Genomic DNA, 6274 nt, shown 5'->3' on the forward strand with positions numbered 1-6274 from the left:
TGAATCGAGCTTCCGAACCCAGTTCCCACAGAGGAGTTAGATGAGGCGTATGATGAAGACGTACAACAAGATAATAACTGGAACGGAGAAAGAGGCAGGGATGTAGCATAGTTTAGCAGAGAAATTACATTAAATCTGATACAGTGCAAAGAGTACATAAATCTTAAGATGCATCTTGAAAAACAGCCCCAGCCTGTTAAAAATATCCCATAAAGGGCTTCCACAATTTTTTAACAAGCTGTTTCTTTTACTTCATTTTAAGGGCCTGTTACTACTCTCCCTTAACAAGATTGACTTCTTAGTCCGCTCTTCTCTATCTAGTCGAAAGATACGCGACTAGATGGACAGCTCTTGTCCTCTGGTATGGCTGATCCTATACCCTGTTTACGCAGCTGCCATACAGTTGCCTATAAAAATACTCCTGTAAGTATGCTTTAGAAGTAATTGCTTCGACCTTTTAATAACAGTTAATACTTATATTGTATTTTACAGGTTCTAAGTACTATACCACAGTATGTTTACCGTAGTTCCAACTTTTATCCTCTTTTTGAGGATTAGGAACAAGGAATATTAAGCAACGAGCAGGAAGTCGCGATGGAAACATTGATCTCTGCAGGTAGTCCTCCCAACCCACGTCGCGAGGTGTCCGTCCGCGTAAGTCACCTCACCCGACACCTCACTGGTTCACTGAAACTGGTGGCAAAGCTCCCACCACAGCACACAACCCCTCAGCCTCCCAGGCAGTGATACCACACGTGCGCAGCCCTCCTCGGGGATCGTAGCTGCACAGGGTCCCGCTGCTGAAACGCGGCAAATGCTGCAGTACCTCTCGCGCTGTCTAAAGTCTTGCTGATGCTCTGATTCAGTACTGACTCAAAGAAGTGCAAACTTGAATTACTAGTGCTGCTGTATATGCTTTTCTACAGGTGAGAATGCAACAGCGGGTTTCTCTCTGCTGTTTACCTTGAGAGACATGCTGTGATCTTGGTTTAGGTGTTAGGAACTGACCAGGTTACAGACAAACAGGAATTAAACTCTACATGAGGAATAAAAAAAATAACCAGCAGTCCAATTCTGAATATACAAGTGACTCTCCTTTTCAGAGATGACAAGATGGACAAGGGGGAGAAAGAAGTGTCTGTCATTCAGCGAGGACAGCAAAAGATCCCAAAAGCTGAACAATGCCTCCATTGTTTTAACACAAGCTCTGCTTCTCCACTGGAAGATCCAAATGACAAGGATACTGAGGGTTTCTTTCTCTTTGCTGTGTGTTTCCCTAGTAACAGATACACAAGCTGCACTGTTAGAATACCATCCTTTTCTCTTTTTTTTTTTTTTTTTTTTTTTTTTAAGATAAAGACGTGTCAAGGATGTATTCAGTGCTTTCAGTAGCAGGTTAAGGTTTCTTGTAGGAATGAACCTCTGATACAGCATGATGTACTTGAAAGTACGGTGTGTAGTCCACTGAGACAGTGAAATAACTTAAAAAGCGTGGAAGAAATGAAATGCTTGCATCTCAATTTCTATACTGTTCAGGATGTACACTCTTAGGGCAAAGTCTGCCTTTCACAGTGGAGCTCTGATCTTGATTAGCAAAGCAGATGGCATACTACTACTACTACTACTAAATCCTGTGTAGTGCCCTAATTATATCACAGTCATATTATCATCAGTAATACAATGCACACCATTTGAATGGGACCGATTTTGACACTGACAGCTCTTGCCTATGATTTTGTTGTGAGCTCTGCATCATGAAACTTCTGTTTAAATATAATTCTGTAAGAGGAGGGGGTGGTGTTGCCGTTTCTTGTTAGGATTCTCATCAAGGTTATGGTCTGTACTTCTGGAAGTCACTGGGTTACAGGAACTGGAGAGATGGCATGCAGTCATTGTCCGTGTGGTTTCGCACATTAAAAATAAAACTGGTAGATGAATCATATCCAAAAACATAAAAAGCCATTCTGAAAACAGGACAAACTCAAAACATCACAGGTAGAGGCAGGAAAGACCATTAAAGGCATCTAAACTGAGAAAGAATGTCAGGATCATTCCTTCCTTTGCTTCTTCAGGATATGTTAAGTCTCAAAAGTTAGAAGACTTTAACCAAATTTAAAAAAAAAAAAAAAAAAATATCGATTGGTCTTAGAATTGTCAAGCTCCGTGTTCCCTGTTTTAGCTGAAAGAAGACTACTGAAAGAAGGAAAAATCATTTTTTTAACAAAAATAACTTCTTTCCTACATGTTTGCCATAAATGCGAGCTTAGTAATGGAAAAAAAAAGTTTGCTCTTCTCCTCCCAGTTACTCGGGTTTATAACATTGGGTTCTCCAAAGTTCTCCAAGGAAAAGAAATACGCATCTATTTCTTGGGACATGGCAGCAGCCGGCCTAAAGAGTATAATATAGAAATAACTGACAAAATGAATATCAAACTTCTGATTATATAATACCAAAATAGACCATTATGTATTAACTGCAAAACAGCTTGTTGCTAGGCCATAAATTATACTGGTATTTGCCACAGCATCTTTTAGTTACTTGTCTGGAACTGTGTGTGTAGGGAGGTATTTCAGGTGAACAAATAAATTAGCACCTTTTCATTTGAGATGATTTTTGAAACCAGTAGGAGTAAGTATTAAATTGTACTACATATGCCAACGTAAAACCTGCAAACCCAGAAAAGACGCCGTGAAGCTATTGCTTCTGTGGGTTGGGGAATATCAAGTGATATGATCAGCTGTTCTGAAATACTTCGACGTCTCAAGCTATCCTCAAGTGGAGAATAGGCAGAGGAATTTGGGGGCAATGAATCAAACAAATTTGTATCATGATTTTTATGTGATGTAGACATCTGCTGATATACATATAAATGGATGCGAGGTGGAAAAAAGTGTATCGCCCAACTCCAGATACCTAATTCAGGAGTGTGTGTATATATATATATATATATTTTTTTTTTTTTTTTCCCCTCTCTCTCATCAGAGGGCTGACATACACACCACTAGAGGGTGATTTGTCATCTGCAAAATCTGCGTTGCTCTTTTTATCCCCACCATCACTGGGGAAGTGCTACTTTTATCTCTTGTGTGACTTTTGAAATAGCAAAACCAGATGTTAACTAAACTTTTCTAACACTCAGACTGAGAGACATAGAAGTGTCCTGCCTAAAGCAGAGAAGTTCACCAGGGAATTAGCCAGTGTACAAGCCCTTCAAGCTTCAGCATACCTTAGTAGCTAGGTTAAATTTATTTTGCTTTTTTTTCCAGGATTTGGTTTTATTATACTTAAATATCTACTTTCAGTAGAAAATCTAGACCTTTCACTGCAGGATAACAGTGGTAGGAGCTTATAAGAGTTTAGGTTTTGTTATACACTCCTTTTGGTCTTTAAGCAAAAATGCAAGGCCAACAAAAATAATCATCTTGATATGAGCACAGTAATGAAAATGGTGATCATTAGAACAAGTGACAGCCATATTTATTCCTGAAAATTGTTTCTTGTAGTAGCCAAGCTGTGGAGGGAAAAAGATCCTGGATCCATGAAGTTCTGACTGGCCTCAAAAGCAGAGGCAGCTGCCGGGACTGCGAGCAGCTACTTGCCTCGTTCGGTAAGTGGGGAAGCCTGCGACTGGTTGTTTCTGCTTTTCCTGCTAGCTGCTGTTGGTGGATTTGCAGAAAGTCTTTCAAGAGACTCAAGAGCAGAACAGACAATTGTAGTGTGTGAATACATGTGTATGTCTCTCTATATAAAATTAACAACAGTGTTTTTCTAATGGGAGAATTTATAACTGTTCCATTTGTGTATATATATCTGGCACACTCAATCAGTTACAGCCTCTGGAACTGTAGGATTCACAGATCAGGACCCAGAGGTGAGATACAGTAGAAATGGGAGACACAAGTGTGTGGACTCATTCTAATATGCTTTAGACTGCTACAAAAGACGACTCAGGACCAAAAAGCGGTACCAGAAGTATACGTTAGAAGGTCTTTCTGTTTTAATTAACAGTGTAGATTTAGCCAGTGGCATGAGCTGAGCATTGTATCTCCCAGTCCTAACTTTCAAATTCCAAATCTTATTGTCTATGGGCAATTTACTTCAGGTTTCTCTTTATGGGAAATAAGCATAAGCATTTTATCTATCAAATACAGACTTGTTTTGATAGTTAATGTTGTGAAAGCATACTAGAGATGGAGAACAGGATGAAAATGGTAGGCAGTCTTACCATTTGTCTGCGACCTGTTTCAGAATTCAGTATTTGGCTTTAATTTCTGATTATGAAAGTGCATTGGTATACATGACTGGACTGGACAATCTATCAGTGAACTAGAGCCTAACCCCGTAGTTCTGTAACTTCCCCCTCATCTCTGAAAAAGTAGTAGCTATTTTAAACGATCCCAGGCTCGTTTGGGAAGGGGGGTGTCTAGATCATATCCAAAGACTGAAAAGACAGAACTATTCTGAACGCCTGGCAGTGGCTGGGTAATTCGGAACCCAGAGAGGGCTAGGTTGTGCCTCCAGCAAGATACACTGAGACTGTAGACGAGAATCAGACTGCACTTTACCGTGAGACTGGAAACGGCATCATCGGTTTTGCAGCTATTCACTCCTGGTGAGTAAAGTACGCAGTACAGCGGAACATTTGAATCTCAATTTAGCATGCAAACAGGAGTGGCAACACAATAAACCAGCACACCACCACATACAAACTAATTGCGCTTTATGAGGACCATAGCATTTTAAAGCGCAAAAACAGATGCTAGCATGTATTGTCTGTATTTAGCAGTAAAGAAAGCAGAAGACACATTTCTCTAATGCAAAAGGCAAAGGTAGTAGAATAAAAAGAACTGCATAAGCATTTCAATGTACACATGCGTATTATAAAATCCACCTTTGTATAGGATTGTCATCTGCTTCATGCAGCTACAGACTCCTTGGCTAATTGTTGGCCAGCTATTACTTACCTGAGAAGTTAAACCTGTGTTTTGTGAGCCACAGAAAAGCAGAGATTCATTTTCTGTTTATGCGTGTTTTGTATAAATATGTATAAACACATATTCTGCATATGCTTGCCTATATATGCAAAACAGTTGGCTAAAGGCAGGGCTTCAGGCTTTTTCTGGTTTAGGTTTGTTTGGTTTCTTTTTTTCTCTTCCTTCAAGAGGTGTGTTTCCCATCTTAAAACCTAGACTTACATTTCCATCCTCATTTTATATCCTGTCCAGCACAAGCATATTCTGTTGTTTCACAGATAAATAGGGCCAAGGGGATTACTGTAATCCTGTGGTACAACTCGCTGTAAGGTGGAAGCCATGTGACTGGTGATATTCCATGTCATTTAAACCAGAACATCCCTTAGGAAAACATCCTGTCTCTACAAATTGTTAATTCCTTGTTCCAGTCATTAATTACTCTCATTGGCAAATATATACATGTTATTTCTTCCTTGAATGTATTTAGTTTTATCGTTCGGCTGTTTTTTCCTTCCATCTGTAAGACTGAGGAGACAATAGGACTCACCGTAGATGTAAGAGCAAGTAATCATTTTGAGTAGTAGCATTTTATAAAGCACATTTTTGAATTTCTAAGTTGTTTCTGTATCTCTTCTCAGATCCTTCTCCAAGGTAGCAAATGATTTCTTGAACTGTGGATTCCAGCAGCGATTTTTGTCCTTGTCAAACACAGGACTGTTCTTTTCCTATTTAGACAGTCTGATGATCGTATCTATCTATTTGGTTAATTGCCAGGCATTCAACAGATTCTTCATTAGGACCCCCAAAGGCATTTCAGAATTGCTGCTCTCACTTCAATAACGTGAATTCCCGCCTTTTTTAAGCCTCTCCCCACCTTTCTAAGCAAGAGGGTTAGCAAAGTTTGAAGCCCTATAGAGAGGGAAACAAACTCTTGATGAGTCTGTTCCCTTCCCTGAATTACAAATAGCATTTCAGATACATCAGAGACACTGAGTTGAATTTATTTAAGTTGTAACATCGCTTTCAATAACTTACTAGGAACATATAGTAAAGTTTCTCTAATAGCTTAAATGCAAATCAGATTTGAAAATCACTGATGTTTAAGAGAATATAAGCAAAATGGACTTCTGGGAAGAGATAACACGGTAATTGGTCTAATAAAAATGTTAGGCCACCCCACAGACCCCATCTGACAGATGCTTTTAGACAATGATAGCTTACACGATGCTAAGAAAATATGTTTCTGTTACCGTTAACCCATTATTAATCCATCAGCCTCACAGCCACTATTTTAATATAG

Source organism: Ciconia boyciana, chromosome 15 (assembly GCF_034638445.1).
Source record: "Ciconia boyciana chromosome 15, ASM3463844v1, whole genome shotgun sequence".
Classification (NCBI taxonomy): domain Eukaryota; kingdom Metazoa; phylum Chordata; class Aves; order Ciconiiformes; family Ciconiidae; genus Ciconia; species Ciconia boyciana.